Genomic DNA, 20,556 nt, shown 5'->3' with positions numbered 1-20,556 from the left:
AGGCCTTCTTGAAATATTGCAATCACGAGAACTGAGACGGGTGCAAGGACACAGGGACTTTTACCTTTGACCACCAAAATTAAATCAATTCACTGTTGAGTCCAAATGAGTGTTTGTGCCAAATTTGGAAAACAATAATAAAAAATTCCCTCAAACTGTTCTTGAGATATCACATACAGGAGAATGGGATGAACGGATGGATGGACAAGCCTGCAAACATAATGCCTCTGGCCATGGTTATCATTGTCATAGAGGCATTAAAAAAAAGCAAAAAAAAGAAAGAGTGAAGGGAAAGAGCTCATGACGAATAAGTGACACAAAGTCACAACAGCAACTTTAAATGGCAAAATTTAGGATTTATGAGACTGTTTGTTCATGAATAACGTTGCTGACAAAGACAGTCAAACAATGCTCGCCTGAGCACTTGGTCCTCTGGAAATCATTACAGCGCTGATGTTATCCCATCAAATGGAGATAGAGAAAGATGTGAGACCACCTGACACAAAGGACAGAGAAGAAGGCAGTGCGAAAAGAGCAGAGGCAGAAAATATAGTGCTGAGAACTGACGGTAGATGAAGTGAAAGCATAGAGAGGCGGAGGAGCAGGAAGAGATAGAAGGAGGAAGGAGGGGATGGAGAGACATCTGTTTTGTGTCAGGGACAGGTTACAGGCTGATAGCGGGGCTTAGAGAGAGAAAGGATGAATGAGAGTGAGTAGTGGGAGACAAGAGGGGGGAAAAGGGACAGACTAAAGAGGAAAGAGAGAGCAAGGAGTGTGGAAAACATTACAGAGATAGAAGTGCCTAATTGGAAGAGACAGACATTATCATAAGCTGCAGAACTCTGAGGGCATGTCTCGCTCTTTCTGTGTGTGTGTGTGTGTGTGTGTGTGTGTGTGTGTGGGTGTGTCTGTGCGGGCAGTGTAGGTGTTTGTGGTTGGTGCGTTCTCATGTGTGAGCTGGTTTTAGATATTGTTGTATCTCATTAGGGAGGATATTTCTGAACTCAATTTGTTTTATCTGCATGTGTGTGTTTTTGTGAGACAGAGAGAGAAAGACAGAGACAGAGAGCGACAGAAAAAGAGAGAGAGAGAGAGAGAGATGTAAAGAGCCTGAGATAAAAACAGACAGATAAGAGAAAGACTAAGAAGAGTATCTACGAGGAGAAGAAACCATAATAAAAGATGAAAGAGAGAGCTCGATGTGGGAGCAATAAAAGACACCATGACACAGAGCGAGCTGGTTAGTATCAGGAAGCCATAATAACACAAAGTCTCAGGGAGGCAGGAGGCTTGTATCAGATACTGTGTTTGCAGTTTTACTGTCCCATTTCCCTGCACAAATCCCCCTGTCTCCAGTTCTGTCTTTTGTACTTTCCCTGCACAAGGAGAAACACCAGACTGCTGATAATCAAGAAAAAAACATTTAGTTGCCATGAAATCAAAGATAATTTTAAAAGTGTAAGCAATTTTCTTTACAGAAAGGGTAAAAAAAAAAATACGTTTTCTGAAGACATTTGTTCATCATGTTCCGGTTATTTAGGACACTCATTCAGAAAAATTTACCCTTCTTAAAGATAGACCGTTCTTGTGCTGTTGTCAAACACTTACTCCAAAGGCCCCTCTAAATTAACTGTATGAGATTTAAAAAAAAAAACCTACACAACCTCACCATTTTCATTTTTTAACTAAAGCATGGCGGAGCAGCTGTGAAAATTAGGTTTCTTAAAACACAATAAGGGCCGAGGGACTCTGGCGGAGGCCCAGACACAGTAATTATGCTATTCTCCTCTGAGAGACAAGAAAGGAGGTCTTGCTAATGTAATCTCAATTTTATCTTCTTTGGGGGCGGGAGGCAATAAAAGGGAGAGAAACAGAAGGAAGGAGTAAGAAAAAGAAGAGAAAGAACATCGACTAGAGGAAATGGAAAGACAGGGAGTGCCATTTCAGACTCACAATAAAGGCAGGATAATATCAATCCCCAGTTATGGTGATGTCTTCTTATTCCCTAGTTTCTGTCGCAGCCTACATTTATATTAGAGTCACTGAAGCGATTCTCCTCTCTGCACAATGACTTATAGAGAGCATCAGATATACTAAATATACCCTCATCCCCTTGTGTCTGTTCTAGCTTAAATGTTACAATACTTTTACATCATTGGCACTGAGCTGACAGTCCCTCCTTCAGTGACTTGCAGAAAAGTAGTGACTTATGTATCTTATGGCACATAGGATATAATGAAGGTAGCTTGTAACAGTTTGGAGCTAAAGCCAGAGTACGATTTGCAGCTTATCCTCCATCTGAATGGTATGCACATTGCTGAAGAGGCTGGCTTAAGTACAAGCAATATTGTCCCTGCCAATTTTTTTTAATTAGTTTGAAATAAATAAAGAAAAGAAAAAGAAAAAAATTAAAAGTGGCCTCTTGTGAGTAACATTTTCTAGACTTGGTTATAAAATGCAGATTAAGTGTGTGTTTGAGCATGCATATGGCTGCATGTGAATCTGTGTACGAGCGCAAAATGTTATGAAGAGCAGGATCCTTGCATATCCATGTCCCACATTCTACTGAATCTGCCATGTTTGTTTTGGTTATCTGTGTTTCTTTGATGTATATTTTAGCAAGTGTGTTATATATGTATATATCATTGTATGATTGAAAATCAAAACAAACCAATCTTCTATACATATGACATCCTTTCCCAATTGTTTGCAAAGGAATTAATTTAATCTCTGACACAGAAACACTCACGCCATCAAAACAGTGCACATTCGAGATCAGTTCATAGACTGCACACACTGTAAGCAAAGCCTGACTTGTTGCTGACCTGTGGCCTTCTTTTCACAATGTTACACTGAAGTCTCACAGGCAGAACAGATAAGCTTCTATTTTAATCAATATATCCCCCTACACTAGCCGCACAACATGTTTAACACCAACCACAGGCATATTTTTGCACTTCAAGACTATATTCTTCCATTTTATACACACAGCTGAAATGACTGTTTATTGGACTCTGTGCGTTTGCCAAAACGTGGGTGACTACACTCAGTATTGTGCCTGAATGCATCCTGTGTAGAACGAGATGCCAGACCAAAGCTGCATCAGGCACCTGCAACTTATTCAAAACTCTGTTCTGACCAGAACCAAAAGGACACCCCACATAACCCCAGCTCTTAATGCTCTACAGCGGTAGCCGGTAAGCCACATAATTGATTTTAAGTCCTGTTTCTTATTTTTAAATCTCTATATGGATTTGTCCCTAAATGACTGACATGCTCAAGCGATATTACCCTGCCAGACCTTGCAGATCACTGGGGAGTGGACCGCTGGTGGTGCCAATGGCACAGTCTAAAGGAGGAGAAGCAGCTTTTAGTCATAATGCAACACAGTGATGGAACCAACTGCCTGATGATCTCAGGAATGCCCCAACCATTGCAATTTTTAAATCCAAGCCAAAAACCTTGTTATTATCAAGCACTTTTAACTAAATGTTTTTAAAACCCAACTCTTATCATCATCATAGCAGTATTAGAATCCGAAGCCTTTTGCTCACTCCTTTGCTCTTCTACCCCCTTTTAAATTGTACTACTTTAATTTTTAATTGAATTGATATTTTGTTTTGTGGTGTCTTCACTTCTCTGTAAAGAACCTTGAATCTACCTCTGTGTATAAAATGTGCTTTTTTTTTTTAATAAAAGGGAGATGAATGTTTTAAATTCCGTTTGAAATGTAAAAAAATCAATTTAGCCACTGTTGTTAAAGTCTTGAGTTGAGAAAGCTGTCTTCCCCACAAAATTTGGGATGGAGGTTTCAAAGAGTTTAACATCAGAGGGCTATGAGCTTTAAGTGGGTGATTTCAACATAATGACTAATTAGCTTTACACACAAGGTACCCTGCAGATGAGTGGAATGGAAATATAATTAGTTTTACATGTATGCAGTCAAAACCAAAGTATGGGACTTATTGAAAGTTTGACCTGATGGAGCTATGAATTAAAGTTTAGGTATCAGACTTGTCTTGAGGGGTACAAGATTGTCTGTACCAAATTTTGTGACAATCCATCAGATAGTTGTCGACACTACAAACCAAAAATGTCCCTAATGGTGACTCTAGTAGAAAAGCTGGGAATCACCAAAGTCAGTAGGATTGAACCTCAGGAGACAATAAATGTCTGTCTATCAATACTATATATATATATTTTTTTTAATTTTTTTTTCAGTCTGGCCAAAGTGGTGGACCCACAGACTAACATCGCCATCCCCAGAGCCACACCAGTACTGTAGCATGGCTAAAATAATTTAGATAATTGAAAAACAACATTAAATCAACCTGAGATCGACAAATACGTTGTACAATGTTGTCTGCATTAGTGTGAAAATCTTGCCCACTGCACTGAAAAGTCAGATATTGTCTAATCAGTGTGTCTGTGTGCATAGTTGTATGTGTATGTGTTTTTGTTTATGAGAAAATGTGTGTGAGTGTGCGTGTGTGGCGCTGTGTGAAGATGTATTCAAGCATGCTTTATTATGTGTGTGCATGTCACTATGTGATTGTGTGCACAGGGAGATTAATCTGGGCACATCTACATTTGCCATAGACCCCGTGCTGTTTGTGTGTGTGTGTGTGCGTGTGTCTGTGTGTGTGTGTATGGCAGGCTAAAGGAGTGCAGGCCATGCCATCAGAGATTTAATAGGAGAGGTTTTTGAGTCAGCAAACCTGAGGGTCTCTGACTCAACTCACGACTGGTGGGTGGTGTTTGTGTGTGCGCAATGTTTATGCATGTGTGTACAATCAGTGTGTTGTCATGTGTGAAAGAGCCACATGTTTGTGTCTGACATGTGAATACGTGAAAGGGCAAAAGATGATGATGATTATGATGTGCAAGTGAATGTGTCAAATGATGTCAGAATTTCTCATCTCTCTTACTCCAGACACACCGTGTACTGTATGCCCTAACCCTAATCTTAGTTATATAAATAAAAACCTAAATTCAGATGATTTTATACAAATCTGATTAGAACCATATGTCCTCAGAAAGGTTCAGCTTATGATTATGACCGGCTGCCAAACTGTAATCATGAGCTAAACCTTTCCTTAAATTCAAAATAAATAACTTACCCCAACCTAAATTACAGAATATTTGTATTATGTTGCAAATGTGATTGTCATGTCATGTGAGGATGCTTTTGCAGGTCATCATGTAAAATGTTGTGCTTTTTGTAGGGTCAAATAACCTCTGTGGGGGCATCACACGCATAGACAAGAGAGATTAAGGACAGATGAGAAACTCAAGTGGACAGAGGAAACTATGGAACAATAGGAAGAATCGACTTAAGAAAGGATCACTGAACCACTAACAAATGAACAGCAGAGAGAAAGCCAGAAAGACATAAAGCTAAAGAAAGGGGGAGGGGTGAGAGAGGGGGTAAAGCCTGTGGGACTCAAAAAGACAAAGAAGAATCAGAGTTTGGTTTATCTCCAACTAAGTTTTAACATACAAGAAATTTTCTTTGGTTTTTGTAAGGGTTAATAATGAAAGAGTTAGGCAGGGATGTGCAAAAATATGTCAGTATATGCCATGTCAGTGGGGGTCCCAGGTCTTGTTGATGAGGCCAGCTGCAGATTTGAAAAGCTGTTTTTGTTGCATGATGTTTTGGTCCTGATGGACTGCAGTCTCCTGCCGGAGGGAAGTAGTTCAAACAGTTTGTGTCCAGGGTGGGAGGGGACTGCTACAATCCTTCCTGACTGCTTTGGGGTCCTGGAAGCTTACAGGTCCTGTAGGGATGGCAGATTGCAGCCAATCACTTCCCCGCAGAGCGAAAGATTCGCTGCAGTCTGCCCTTGTCCTTGGCAGTAGCAGCAGCGTACCAGGTGGTGATGGAGGAGAGGAGGATGGACTCAGTGGTGGCAGTATAGATGTGCATCATCATTGTCTTTGGCAGGCTGGCATCTTCTGCTGTGCTTTCTTTGATAGAGCCATGGAAAATAATGGTGCCCAGAAAGCTTAAGGACACAGGGTGATGGGGGTGGGTGGAACTGTATTTGGATCCACAACCATCTCAACAGTCTTCAGGGCATTTAGTTCTGATTTCTGTCTGCATAAGGTCACTAGATGATGAATATCCCTCCTGCGGGAGGACTCACCCACAAGAGAGATAAGTCCAATAGAGCTGGTGTCATCCACAAACTTCAGGAGCTTGACAGACCAAAGACTTGAGTTACAGCTGTTGGTGTAAAGGTAGAAAAGCAGAAGGTAAGGACACAGGCTTGAGGGAAACTGGTGCTGATGGTCCAAGAGTGAGAGACATGTTTCCGTAGCTTCATGTACACCTGAGAAAGTTTCTGCAGCATAGCCAGGAAGATGGTATTTAATGCAGAGCTGAAATTCAAAAACAGGATCCTGGTGTGTTCCTGGGGAGTCCAGGAGCTGAAAGATTAAATGGAGGGCCATGTTGACTGCGTTGTCCACAGACTTGATGGCTCTGCAGGTGAATTGCAGGGAGTCCAGCAGTGGGTCAGTGAGGGTTTAAAGTTGAGACAGGACAATGCGCTTAAAAGACTTGATAACCACAGAGGTCAAGGTGACAGGTTTGTAGCCATAAAGTCTTGCAGTCCTTGTTTTTTGGGGACTGGGTTGATGAAGGTCTTAAAGCAGGCTGGTACATGGCATGTCTCTACTGAGGTGTTGAAAATGTTGGTGAACATTGGAGACAGCTGGTCAGTGTTGTGCTTCAAGTGAAGGAGAGACGAGAGGAAATATTCCCTGAGGCGCTGGACTCATATTTAGAAAGACAGACAAACAGAGAAGTCAGCCTGCCAACTCTACTTACCAAACTGATTCAGATTCACTGGCTGCTGCCGACTTCAATATGCTGCGCAGATCAAGCGTTCCTAAACATTTCAAGTTGGGAAAATTCAAAACGCATATTCTTGCCTTAGGATCTGCTGTGGCACAGAATCCACCCTTTAACCTTTGACTGTGGTTCTCAACATCGACTCTCACTTCATCTGTTTTTTTTTTCTTTTTTTTAAGAAATCTTGGACATAGAGTAAGGCAGATTAAACCACAAGTATCCCAACAGTGTAGCTTTATTTGGGATGCATATTTCAATGCATCTTTTGTAATGAGATACCATTACGCCTACTGTGAGAAATAGAGAGAGCATGATGGCTTTTTTCTGACTTATGTCACACCTCTTAGTTGCAACACAGCTGCAAAAGGCTCTATTGTTCAAAATACACCCCAGGCTGTTTCTGCAATCTGTTGTTGTGACAACTGAACAATGACAAAAAAAGAGAAATTCCTTCTTCTCCAGTCTTGTGGCGCACTGCATAGACCGTCAGCTCTTTTCATCTGTAAAATGGAACTTGAAATAAAAAGAAATCCAATCATGCATTTTCCTCATACTTATTATTTTGTGCACTAACGTGAGTGGGAGTGTGTGCTCAGGTGATAAAAAGAAACTTTACAACCGTGTTACTTTACTGAGTGGTACTGTGACTTCGAAAGAGGTGAAAAACAAAAATAAAAGCACCTTACAGTGTCACTGCTCAATCTCTCCGAGGACCAGTCAAATTAAATTTAGCATCAGTTATCGCATACAAGGGGCTCATAAAGGCCATAGCCATGAAGTCTTTATGAGACTTCAACATTGGAGGGATTCAATTTGGAATTTGGAAAGTCATTTGCTATTTTTTTTGTTAGAAGCGAGTAGAGCTACAAATATGAAATAAATGTAAGCTATTTTTGTCTTAAATTACACATGAAACACAACGTAACTGAATGACACTTTACTCAGACTTCATGTGGGCTGTCTGACAATTAGCATGATAAAGATATTAATTTTAGCTGAATACACTGTGAGCACCATTGTTTGTTGCTGGGCGAATGTTTGGCTAATTAAGTGATGTACGTAAGTGATGGCTAATTGATTAGCAGTAGCAAAGTCTACATCATGCAATGACTGACACTTTTTAGCAAAACATTATTCACTTTCACACCTACACTTCCAGCACAAAATAATATACTGACATTAGCATTACCTTGTCCTCACTGAAGTGAAGTGTTATAATTGGTACGGTGTTTCAGTAATTCGTTTTTCATTAACTAATGGGAACACTAATAGATGCAAAGCTGGTGAGTGGAATATGCTCTAAATGTATGGGGTAAATGCACAGAATATATGCCAGCTAGCTATTGAAAGAATTACAGTACACTGCAAGAATATTTCCATTCATATAATCATCATTTTCATAACACTTTACAAATCTATCACATGTGACATATGCCATACATAACACATATAAAATATTTGTGGCTCCATCCTTGCACTAAGGGAAGATCTGTGTGTTTTGATAAAACTCAGACTTGATAAATTAATGTAAATTGCTCAATGTTAGTATATTAAAAGATCTTATGTATCAGAGCTTGATGGGCTGAAAATATTAAAAGTGTATTTTGTTTATTAACTAGGTTATATGTTTGTATAAAATGTGTGGAAATATCTTGTTTTGATCACATTTTGATTTGTTTGTATTGCATGTCTATCATGTTGAAAAGCCTTTATTTTGGTATGTTTTGAGTAAACAACCTTGGTTAATAAAGTATGGATCAAATGATTTTTAAAACTAAGTCCCCGTTGTTATAAACAGTAACAAAATTGAACCATGACTTACAAAACCAGCTCTTCTGACTGAAACGAGGAACACCTGATGAATAAAAATTTTTCAAGTCTGTCAGTTCAAACTCTGTTTCTGTTTTAGCAATTGCTCAGAGATGATAGTCACTCAAGTCTAAGAATACTCACTGCACAATGTGGTGCCAGTAGATACAAAAGCTAAGACTTTGAGAATTTCTCTCAGATGATAGTTATCTGACATCATGTCAATAAGACTGCAACACAAAATACCACAAGGCATATTTTAAGTATGTTTATACCCTGTAGATGTAAATGATTTTTGCATTACATAACTTAAACCCTATCGGCCACACCTAAAGTTATGCATTGCGGTGGGTGTTTTTAATCAGCCGTGGATGGCAAAAACACCTGTGTGTGATGAATTACATTTAAAATATATAAAAAAAAAAACACCTTGTGTATGTGTGTGTTGTTAAATGTGTGTGAAATGTTTATTCACACTAACAGCTGATACCACTTTAGGCTACTTTGGCTTAGGTTCGAAAATACATGACATACTGGATTTAATAGAGGGAGAGAAAAATTTTACAATGGGAAAACAATGATCACAGCGGTTTCTGGGTGTCTTCCCTTTTTTTTTTTTTTTTTTTTTTTTAGTATCCCAGAGCACTGGAAAGCACAGAGACAGAGGTCTGTCAAAGGTGAAAGAATCCGAAAACCAGATTTCTGGAAATGCAATACCTTTACATTTAACAGTGAAAACTTCAAATATAAAGTGTTTGTTTTTGTTTTCTCCTTGCCAAAAACTAAAAAAAACCTAAAAATCTAATGCACTGCATCAATGTCCATGTCGTCACTAACTGCTAAATGAGTGAGCACCATTGCCACACTCCACCCTGAAAGTTTTGCTGGTTTTAATGAGAATGACAGATCACAGTGGCACCACCCTTCTGTGCCCAACTATTGGGTTTGAATTTCTCCACGCTGCCGCCAAGGGTATCATAACTTTACAAGACTCTGTTGTAACTTTAACATGGATGAAGTAAATTAAACTCATTGCTATGTTAATTTATCTGTTTATTTAACAAAGGGCCCGTTTAAATTTGCCTGGGCAAAAGTCACTTTTACATGTTGACAAGACAAGGGTATGTAGTTCCAAGAGGGGGACACAGTGAAGTAAAGCTGATACATGAATGACACCTGGAACACAAGTCCCAAGAAAAGTCATGAATATCAATGAAATGTTTTTTTTTCTTTTTACCCAGTATCACTCAGCATTAAGAAAAACCTTAGAGGTCATTCAATGAAGCTCACTGCTGATACTGCTGCTGGTTGGTGGGGAACTCTTCATCGAGACAAAAGTGGATTCTTCTCTCTTTGTTTAGCTACAAGCCCTCGCTGTTTAGTTTGTCACAGATGCTTTTACATGGCCCCTTAACATCTCATATGATGCACCTGTGCATCTGTATATGATGCACAGTGGTCTCCTGGGTTGAACACCTTGTTGCATATGATTAACACTGTCAAACGGTCATAGTTAGATTCAGGCAACAGAACTACTTGGTTAGAATAAGTAACATGACATAAATCCAATACATCTCATGTAGCTCTATCCCTTATAGCAGAAGTCAACATTGTTTTAACTTAGCTCTGCCTTTTACGCAGGTACTATGTGAAGGTCATCACGTACAGACATAAGTTACGTAACGTTTTGTTAAAGCAGCATTGACTTTTTGATTTCACACAAGATGTACCTACATAAGTTATGTAAGTTAATGTTAAAACATTGTTAACTTTCAGTTTCACACGGGCTACACGCAGGACCAATCCACCTCCCATCCTGCAAGGAGTTCCTTGCTCTTTATGCTACGTCATTTACTCTAAGCATCAAATATTGCCATGGATGGGTTTTAAATTGGAGTTAGTTGAAAGCTCAGTATATTTAACTGAGATGCTGAAGAGTGCCTTTGGTGTCGCTATCATATGTCGAGGGGGCGAGACAAAGCATCGGTATTTGATGACCTGGGAATGAGAACGGGCTGGCAGTCAATAAAGTAAATCGTATGACCTCTGTCCTGCTGCTATGAAGACTCACTAGCTCACCAAATACGTACTTATCCACAACTGAAAATAAATCCACTCCTGTTTTGAGGAAAAATGGCTGAAAAATACAGCGCCCACCTGTTTTCAGGAAACTACTGAGCCTTTTCAAAACATTACTGTGTGGTTTGGCAACATGTCAGCTGAGGACAAGAGACAGCTGGACAAAGTGGTGCATACTGCATCCAGAATTATTGGATGTCATCTCCTACCCCTTTCAGAAATGTATAAGGCTACGCTAAAAAAGGGCCCTTAAAAAAGGAGGCCTTAATGTTTTAAAAAGCTCCTCTCACCTGACTAACAACCTTTTTAATTTCCTTTCTCCAAACAAAAGATTAAGTAGCATTAAGACCAGAACATACAGGTTCCAAAACAGCACATATCCTGAAGCTGTTCGCCTCTTTCACATCACTAACAAAACATGGCAGGCAACTTCGCAGGTTAAATAATTGCGCAATAGGCAGATGTTTTTAATGCACCTAAAGCACTTTATCTATTGGGTTGTTTGATGCTGTGGCTAATTTCCCTACAGGTGCTAATGTTCTGTCTGTGGTGCTCTTATGTGTTGGAATTTATTTTACCAATTTATTTTATGCTTCTATGATTATTTTATGTGCATGAATATCAGTTCTTTTTTTCTGTGTTTAATGCATTGTGTGCTTTATAAGTGAATGGCTTTATTATTTTTGTCTCTCTCTGTCCTTGTTTAAGTGAACTCACAAGACAAATCCCAGTCAATCCTGTAGGTATGTCAACAAAGTATTGAATCTTGAATCTGGACCAGTTTTTAAAGATTTATGTCTTCAGTAGGAATCAATGGGGTCGGAGCTGAAAGACTAGACAAGTCGAAGTGTTTTTGTGCCAAAATGTGTCCCAATAGTGATTTGTGAAGGTTTTGGAAGTGACTACAGTGTGTTGATAGGGTCGTGGGATCAAAAAATGTTCATATGGGTTAATTTGGCAGGAAATGACAAGCAGCCTATTTTGTTGTTGACTTTGGAGAACCGCGCACACACACACACACACACACACACACACACACACAGACACACACACACACTGTTGGCACAATCCAACATGCTATTATCAGTAAGAAACAGGTGTGCTAAATCCTAAATTACAGGAGAGAAAAAATAGGGATGACCTACATATGTTTAATGATAGCAAAAGCATGACCTCACTCCCACCGCTCCCTTCATCTCTCTATTATCCTTCTCTCTTTTCCTCATTTTCCCATTTTCTCTCTCTTGCTCCGTCCTTTCCCCTGCTCCACCCTTCGTCCCCTTTATCTCTTTACACCCACTCCTGGCTGCCTTGCCCTCGCTCATTACCACCATTTTCCTCCCAACGGAGTGACTCAGCATTTTCTACACCGTTGTCTCCCTCACTCATGTGTTTCTCACTCAGGCTGTCACTCTCTGCCTCTCTCTCTGCAGAGAAGAAGTCACCCCTCTGACACATTATCTCTGGCATGACCATAATTAAGCACAATATTGCTATAGCATGCTGTGCAAAGTTTACAGTGTAGATATAATAACTAACAATGTAAGAAACAAACAAAAAGAGAAAGGATGTGAGATCTAGTTTCACAATTTTGCTTATACTCTGAAGGACTTGAAATACTTTTTTCTGTGTTCATGCAAACTTTTTTTTACCTGCATCATTTTTTTTTAAAATCCACCAATTGGTGAATTAGACCTTCTTTAAATGCACTTTTGCCAGGGCCGCAGCTGGATCTAACCAAAAATACAGTAGGTTATACTAAGTGACACTACCTCAAATTTTAATTCTATTCATTTATTGTAGTTTAAATCATATTAGGACTTCTTTGGTGACTTTTATCCATATTCATTCATAACTAAATATTTCTGATGGAATACTGACCTCTAAACAAATTACCAACTTCTCTTGATTACAGCTTTAGATGCTGTTTATGAAGATGAATGAAATTAGATGTGACACCACAAGTTCTAAAGAGTTGGATTTTTTTAATACATTTTTTTATTATAAAATGAATAATGCTACCTGAGACCAATTTAGTAGATTTTTTTAAAAATCCTAATAATTTTCACAAATATTGTCAAATCAGCATGACAGCAAGCCTGACTAACCTGACCGTAGTATGATGGTTGGGGCTGGTGCTGCTGTTGCTCTGTCCTGTCTGTGTGGTGCTGTCAGGGTTCTCTTTTCACGCTGTGATGTGATCGGTTCTAAATTTGTTTTTCACTGCATTTGAAAATGACGTGACGTGCATAGGCTGTGAGTGTGTGAAAGGTTATAAATATTGTGTCAACTTTTGGTCAGTATGTGAATTGCCGTTCGCACAGTTACATGCACTGGTGCAAGTAAGTCCATTCATATTCCGGACATGGACAAAACCCAGCGTCACTTGAGAATGCAGCCGGATGGAACCCGGCGTATGCACATGAAACGTGCCACAATGGCATCAGGTTGTAACACTGCCAGTAACGGTTATATAAGGAGCACAAGGACACTTATAGGGTGGATGAAAGGGGTGGTGGATGGGTCCCACAAAGCCAGAATTTGATGCAGGTGTGCGGTGTTCGCTCACCGTTTGAATATGATGTTTTTTTCTACACCAAACCAGAGTAAACACTGATACAGAGGGATGCCTAACGTAACAGAATTACAAAACTGTAACATGTGACGAGTTGGGATGATAACAAGTTGTGTAAGTGAAGCTGAGAATTACATGCACAGGTCAAATTACACATGTACTACTGTGCATATGCATGTGGCATTTTGAGCCCTGCAGTGACTTTTTTTTCTGCTTCTATGGCCGTGCAAGTTTTCAGCCATGTATTGCATTTTGTTTTACCTTGACTCTGGTTTTTGAGGGTTTTTTTTGCTAATGAACTCAGTTCTTATGTCTCAGTTGACTCTGTAGTGTAGCAGGAAGTGTTGCTCTGTCTCTACATCCAGTTCCTGACATTTTTTCTTCTTTTCTGATCTTCTCTAAATTCACAGTGGAGACCCAGATCTGACAGAATATTTGCAGATGCCTTCATTTCTTTCTTTCTCAACTCCAGGGCAGTCTCTAACTTTGCAACCAGCACACTCCGTCTGTCTATATCTCTCCTTTCTAACTCACTCATGTATCCCAGTCTCTTCTTTTCAATCCCTGCAGACTCCCTCATCTGGATAAATAACACGATGTTTGCTGCAAACTGGATCCCTCATGTCTCCTGCATCTTTCTAGAACATCAAAGAACTGCCTCTGTGCAGTGGACTCCATTTTCTCATTGGATTTTAGCTTCTCTCTCTCTCTCTCTGTTTTCCCCTCAACGTCTCGTCCCTCTCTGGCTGTTTTCCCCCTCTCAGGCTCTCATCATTTCTGTCCCTTCTTTGCTTCATCATCCCTTTCTCTTTTCAGAGCCAGAGGCCCTCTCTCCATCCCGAGCTGTCTCTCTTCATCTCTCTCCTCCCCCCTCACATCAATATCCCTCAATCTCTCCTTCTCCCCGTAAACAGAGTGACCCTTCAGTCTGCTGTCGCCTCTTCGCCTCCAGACTCTTCGCCATCTCTCTCACTCTCCCGCTCCTGTGGGTAAACATGACCCATGCTTCGATCATCCTCTTGTCATTTTGTCATTATTATGCCCCCTGAACCCCTCTCCATCTCTCTTCATGCCCCTTCTCCTCTCTGCCTCGCTCTATCCCTCTCTCTCTCATCCCTCGGTTCATCTTACTCTCCTCTTCTTATCTCTCCAGTGATGACAAATACTTCTATTGGTCTTCGGCCATCTCTCAAGAGCGCTGCCTCCCCTTCTTGCTCCTTCAATCTTTGGTGTCATCTCTCTTTATCCTTCACAATGAGAAGTCCCTCTCCAAGCATCCATCCCTTCTCTCTGTCCTTTTATTTCTGCTATACAGATTGACCTACACAGCTAGCTGACTAAAAGCAAATGGACACCCAAATATTGCACTCATACATGATGTGCTTCTTAAACAGCTAATTCCAAAACAACAGGCAGAAATGTGCTGCTTCAACAGCCCCCACGCTTTCTGTTTTTGGGATCTAGCTGCATTGATTTGCTTCCATTAAACCACACGTGTCCATATACTTTTAACAATATTGTTAAGTCAATCTTCATATCATTTTTATTTTAGATGTGAGAGTTATGCCTCTCTTTTCTTCATCCCTACTCTTGCTTCCCAATATGCTTCTCTCAAGTCATTGTTGCTTTGTTTTGTGCGGCAAGATAACTAAAGTTCCTCTCTGCCTTTGGAGAGTTAAACTTCCTCCGCTGATTCCTCCTAAAGCATCGTCCTCTCCCTGCTGCTATCCTACATTTTTATTCAGACTTTTTACTCTCCACCTCTAGAGTCAGACCCTTAAGTTTCTGATCAGCGTCTTGCAATTAATTTCTCTCACTCACTCAGATTTCAGCCTGTCTCCTCCTATTTTCTTCCCCGATCATTACAGTATAAGTGTTTTTCTCAGTTCCACCACCTGTTCATCTCTGTCAATATCCCTCTCATACAGTATGAAACAGTATGACAAGAATAATTTGGCTCCCTCCCTTCTTCTCTCCTGCTTTCTCTCTCCTGTAATTCTCCTATGAGAGAAAAAAAGACAGTTTTTGTTCAATTTGTCATCAGCCAGTCTGTATCATGTTGGTCACACCTCAAGCACTTCTCCTATTGCTATGCCTCCATTCTCCATCCTCCATTCCCACTATCATTTGTTCCATCACACATCACCCCTCCCTCCTTCACTGACCATCGCACCATGTTTCCATTATTCATTCCTGCTCTGTGGCCTATCCCTCTACTCCTCGCCAGCCTGGACCCTGTCACGATGAGTTATAGAGGGAATATCTGCTCCTATAGTTTTGTATACTAAAAACTGGTTTCAGCTGTGTTTTACATATTGCTGGCATGTTGTTGGATAAAACATTTGATCAAGAATTGGCTACTTTTGCTGTTAGCAATGTGCCTGTTGTTAGTTCTTTATATAATTTTCTGTTGTATTGATTTGTTTGCCCATTAGAGATGCAACTTAACCCTCTTCAGGTATTATTAAGATGTAATTTTGCGGCAAACAATTTGTTCACGACTCTAAATAGGATGTACATTTTGGTTAATTTTGCTTTTGATACCTCAACACTAGGGCTGTCGATCAATCAAAATATTTAATCCCGGTTAATTGCATGATTGTCCATTGTTAACTTGCAATTAATTGCAAATTACTCACATACTTTTAATCTGTTCTAAATGTACCTTCAAGGGTAATTTCTCAAGTTTTCTGTACTCTTATCAGTATAGGAGTGCACAAAAATGCTTGCTTTATGCAAATGTACATCTATTTTTATTGCAACAATCCATAACAATGCCAATTTCTCTCCAGAATAACCTCCCAGATTAATCACTTATATGTTAAAAATTCTTGGGATATAATCCCTCTTTAACAAATGCTGTCTAAACAAGTCATTGTTAGTAATCAAGTAATCCACTGAAAGGGTTAATTTGGGGTCTTTTTATGCATGGCAACATATGGAAAAAACAGTTTTTGAACTATGGTAATAGGATACTATTATTTATTGAATTTTTACTTAACGCCGTGGTACTTTGTCTCACGGTAACCCATCTGCTTCCAGCTGGCTACTTAAGGCTGGTGCTGCGTGCATAGTGAAATTATTACAGAAAAAACAAAATCATCTTCTCTCAATAAAATCTGGAGTCTCCTCGAAGCTCATGACAAAGTGCCAAAAACGAGACAATGAAATGCAGCCCTGAAACTTGGGGTTCCTCAGGCTACCTTGTGTAGTCTACTCAAACAACGAGAACCAGCCATGGCTGCTCGTGATGAAGACAGAAGACAAATATGCATGAGGAAGGCACCTGTGGTTAAAGACGCTCCCGTCAAGTGCATTAATAATGTCCGGTCACATAATGAAAAAGCTGTACTGTATTTTCAAACAGTCTATAAAATACAGTCAAAACCAAAGCAAGCCATTTCATAACATTATGTTCATGTAATAGAGAAAAGGAAACTGTAATGAGAATCATCTGCTTATAATGATCAACTGGACCTGGAGAGACAAGATCACTATAGGAGGTTTCCGCTGTACAACCTCTAATAGAAAGATGTTTAGATTAGATTACTTTGAAATTGTAATCTGTTGGCCCCTTTTCTCCTGCAGGTACTTTCAGTTCCTCCTCTTTCTTTAATTTCTATAATTAAAATGTATTCTGTCTTCCTTAAGCGAGCTTGTGCGCCCTCAGTGTTAACAGTGTTTCCTTAATGATAATAAACGCCACATATTACCTTTGAATTTTCTGGGGGCGAAATTCCCATGGTGGCGTAGCTGGTAAGAAATTTTATTCTTCTTCCTTTCTTGCTCAGCCATATTTTTAGAGTTAAAACCTGGAAGGCCACATGGATTTTGTTTTCATCCATTTTAAACAACAAAGAGCAGTGATGATCATTGCTTTTCATGTTTTTGTTTGGCATTTCATGTTTAAGCTTATGCCTAGAGTGCCTTAAAAATTACAACACGATCGCACTCAGTGATCCTGAGAAATCCACCAGCCATGTGGCATTTTTTGACCTAATTTATGTCAGACGAAACCCCGTGCCTCAACAAAGAAAGTCCAGGAAAATAAAATAAAAAACCCTGAAAAGTGTTGTGTCCTACTTAGTGGTTTTTGTGACCACTAAGTGGGATGAGTGAACATATGCAGACCATGCGTGTAGTTTTCAGGAAGCCTATCAAACAGAGTAACTACCATCACTGTGACAACTGCAGGCTGAGTTGAAATAGACCCATGCGGGAATGTGTGTGCACTCAGTGTGTGTATGTAGGTCGAGGTGTCAGATGTGGGAGTGGATCTCACTTTGAAAATATGTAATTCTCCGAAATTACACACACCGCTCTGACGCAGCCCACTAACCGGGAGTAATTTAGCATTTTGCTGCAGTTGTTTTTTTTTTTTGCTTCGCCCCTGAATCAAAGCGTGCCTCGGCATCAAAACGCCTGAGAGCTGTTGCTCTCGAGGGCTAAACTGAAAAACAGATGAGAGTGTTTGAGCCAAATTCTCTCAGTGTAAGAGGACAGGAAGCAAGAATATTCCCTGTATGTGTATGTGTGTGTGTGATAGGCTGCAATTGTCCCATTAGCCTAGTTATCTAGCTATCTGTTCCTCATCAAACCCCACCTCACTAAACACTTCCTGTCAGCAAAGAGGAGGTGAATGTTAAAGCTTGCAGGGGGTAGTGTGTCAGCTTGTAACTGCAATTGTGCATGAGTGTTTTTGTGTGTGTAGTAATGACTGAAAGTGTTTTTGTTTGTCACTGTTAGGTACATCGAAATTAATGAGCAAATGTGTGTGGTTTGATTATGTGTGCACAGGAGTGTAAGTGAATGAGTGTGTGTGGGTGTGCCGACACGCCAGTCCAAATGCCTTGCCTGAAGCTCTGTCCCCTGTGAGGGGTAATTTTGACCATATGGTACTCCAACATCACACACAGTTACACCGCAGACACTGTAGCACACTAAACGCGCAAATACACTTTAACACAAAAACACAACGTGGTCTGGTGTAGTACAGCTCCCCCACAGGTCTCAGGGATCAGAGTAATATCTACATTTAGGTACAAGAGAAGAGTAAAGACATGCAGAGAGTGAGAAAGGCTTAGAGTCAGTTAGTGTTCGTGTATGTGTGTGTCTCTGTGTGTGTGCATAGTGAAAGTTCCCCAGCGAAGACAACTTTTCATCCCCCGGAGCCTATCTCAAACTAACAATTTGGCCGAGTACTGATGGAAACATGCATGCATATTATCGCACAAACTAATACGCACATGCACAAAAATCTCCCTCCACTGCACGGACATTTATGATAATAAATGAGCATACAGCTACACATGCAAATCTTTGTGCTGTGCCCTTACACATATAGACAGATACTACATGCACACACAAACACACACACACACACACACACACACACACACACACAAATCCAATTGGCACTAATAGCAGCATAAACACCTCCATCGTGTTCTCTAAAAGCCTCATTCATTGACAAACCTGACACTCTCCTTCTCCGTCGCACGTTCTCGGTGCTCCCTAATGTAATAGTGTTGTAATGGTGCTTTGTGACAGCAATCTATTGTGCAAGGTGAGGCCAAGTATATTAACCAGAAGGAGAAACAGATAAATGGGCAAATAGACAGTCAACTCTGATTGATGGAGCAATACTGATGTTGGGTTCGGAGAGGTGTAGACTTGATTCACATGACTCGGACTCGAGTCAATGTCGAGTAACAATTTTGATGACTCTAGACTCAACATGACAAAATCAAAAAAGACTTCCAACACGACTTGCACTTCAATATGAATGACTTGAAAATACTTAATACCTTCAACCAAGTCCACAGAATAAAAAGTCTATTACAATCAAATAATTCCCCTTCATTTCTTAAATCAATGAACGTTATAGTTATTTATTCCTAGCATGTTGTCTCTCAATTCCTAAGATCCACTTTGTTTAAAGCAATCCAATTAAGTTTTAGGAGAGAACCATGAAGAACAAACACTACGTTAGTGAGCACCAGTTGAAAAAAAATGATACCAAGATAATTTGGTTCATACGCAAAAAAATACACGCTATTCACCAAAGAACTGATAGCAGTATGCAAAACGTGCAGGTCAAAAATTACAGACGGAGATGCAACAACTTCCAGCTTTGAGGGACATTTGCAGTCGCACAAAGAACACTGAGGAAGACAGCAAAGCCAACAACAAGCTGTTCTTGGACAGTTTGCGGAAAGCGTTAGCAGGCCAGGGTGGCAGCAAGCAGCTGATGGAAAGCGCTGTCTTCATCCTGTGTCAAACTGTGTAAAGCCTGCAATTATTAACACAGTTAGTGACTTAATGCTTAGCCAAAGTTAGCTTAAAGCCTAAGTAACTGTCTGACAAATAAATGCAAATGTGTGATTTTTGTATATCTAATATTGGCATTATTTTATTTAAGAAAGCACTATGACTTGTTTCTGACTTGAAGCAAGCTCAAGACATGGGATTTGACTTGGAACTTGAGTGGAATGACTTGAGTATTACTTGTGACCAGCATAACAATGACTTAATCTTGTCTTGGACTGGTTGGTAAGAAAAGAGAGAGGTTTGAAGTCTTCAGCAGAAACCTCTGTAAAAGCCCCCATCCCCCTTCAATGCATCAAGTTTTTGCAATGTATTTTTCATTTATCTTCCTGGTCATGTGGCCCCAGGCCTTCACCGCACTGAAGACAATGTCAGCTTTAATTTTGAGGAAATAGCAAAAGGCATAAGAGGGCAAAGAATACACACAGCATTAGGAATGGACTGTAGATTGTAACGGTACGTGATGGCTTTACCACAGAGGTCAGTTGTGGTTTTAACAAAACCTCTGGTGAACAGAACAGTAATACAGCTACTGACTAGCCACAGAGACTTTGCCCTCCTTTTCACATATATAAATAGATTTCCTTTTTCTTTCCTTCCCACACGCCCACAGTCAACAAACAGCTACTGTGTTTGTAGGTCTCCAATTATCTCGTGAATCTTCTCAGTGTGGCACAATCGGGCGTAAAGAGAGCACAGCATGCACTTTTGAGGTGGAGAGGTTGTTAGGTGTGTTAAAAGGTGTATTTCACCATTTCGTTTGTGGAATTAAATCAGATCTGTGTGTTCAGTATAAAGTCAGACTCTGGGGACGATTAACCTGTCTTTAACTGAAAACTGCAAATGCGCTATGGCTTGGCTTTCTCTTAAGCTCACTACGCTGCATTTTTATTTTAAAAATCAATACAAA

The sequence above is a fragment of the Plectropomus leopardus genome, chromosome 10 (assembly GCF_008729295.1).
Source record: "Plectropomus leopardus isolate mb chromosome 10, YSFRI_Pleo_2.0, whole genome shotgun sequence".
Classification (NCBI taxonomy): Eukaryota; Metazoa; Chordata; class Actinopteri; order Perciformes; family Serranidae; genus Plectropomus; species Plectropomus leopardus.
This window is presented reverse-complemented; position numbering follows the sequence as displayed.